The sequence below is a fragment of the Alligator sinensis genome, unplaced genomic scaffold (assembly GCF_000455745.1).
Source record: "Alligator sinensis unplaced genomic scaffold, ASM45574v1 scaffold702_1, whole genome shotgun sequence".
Taxonomy (NCBI): Eukaryota; Metazoa; Chordata; order Crocodylia; family Alligatoridae; genus Alligator; species Alligator sinensis.
In genome coordinates this window covers 920342-921277 of record NW_005842567.1, presented here as the reverse complement: position 1 = coordinate 921277, position 936 = coordinate 920342, and the positions used below count along the sequence as shown (strand labels likewise).

Here is a 936-nt window from a genome sequence, read left to right as displayed (position 1 = left end):
TCCCTACACTCGAGTTTGGTGCAAGTGAAAACTGCTACTAGAGCCTTTCCTTGGCAATTTCTGCCAGCCTCATCTCACTTCCTCACAGCTAGTTATCAGCCGGGATTGCCCAAAGCACTTCATTCATTCGCTGGCTGCTGTTGTGCTCAGAGCTGTGGGAGACCCAAGGTTTCCTTTAAACTCTCCGTATCTATATGACTGTTTCTGCCATGAACAATCCTGAAGCCCTTTGTTAGCCCAACACCCTGGGGGGCCGGACACGAGAGGGCTCCTTTACTGCATTGCTGCTCAGCCCATAAACGCCGCGTGCCCCCAGCGGCTGGGGGGCCATGGTGGCGCTGGTGGCGAAGGGAGTGCAGCGGTGGTAAGCAAGGAGCGCTGATCAGGGGTGACGACCACCCACAGATGCTTCCGGCAGTGGTGACTGCTGATCCCCTGCGGATGCCACCGGTGGTGTTGGCAGCGAGGGGGGGAGACGGTGAGCAGTGACTGCCTGCAGGCGCCACTGAGTGTTGGCAGTGCCTTTTCGTAGGGGGTGCGCCACCACACTCAGGGGGTGCACGTGCACCTCTGTGCACCCCCTACACATCGACAATGGCTCAGCCTCTCTGTCCTGTGGGTCAGACGGGCCAGGCTGGATCCAGCTGGCGGTCCCAATCCGGCACTGGGGCAGGCGCAATGGGCAGATCTGCCAAGTGAACCACAGCGGTCACTCCCCAGGTTGTTACAGGTAGTTATGCATAATCTCTCTTGAAAGCTATATCTATCTGTATCGATCGATCTATTTATCTCTAGCTATAGAGCTATATATCTTTCCATCTCTCTATCTAGAGCTGTCTAGACAGATGCATATTTTTTGGCAAAAAAGACAGAAAAAGGCCATGCGGGCGGGCGGGTGCCGGCACCCCCTGGCCGAGCCGCGCCGGGAGCAGCAGC

The 936-nt window shown here is 56.9% G+C and overlaps 1 long non-coding RNA gene across 1 annotated transcript in view; it reads left to right on the top strand.

The window, feature by feature from the left end:
* The first annotated feature begins 385 nt into the window (after window positions 1-385).
* LOC106722700 overlaps window positions 386-936 on the top strand; it is a 19562-nt gene continuing 19011 nt past the window's right edge. The window contains exon 1 of the long non-coding RNA XR_003096004.1: window positions 386-730. This is a non-coding gene — a long non-coding RNA (uncharacterized LOC106722700). The remainder of the gene's footprint in view (window positions 731-936) is intronic.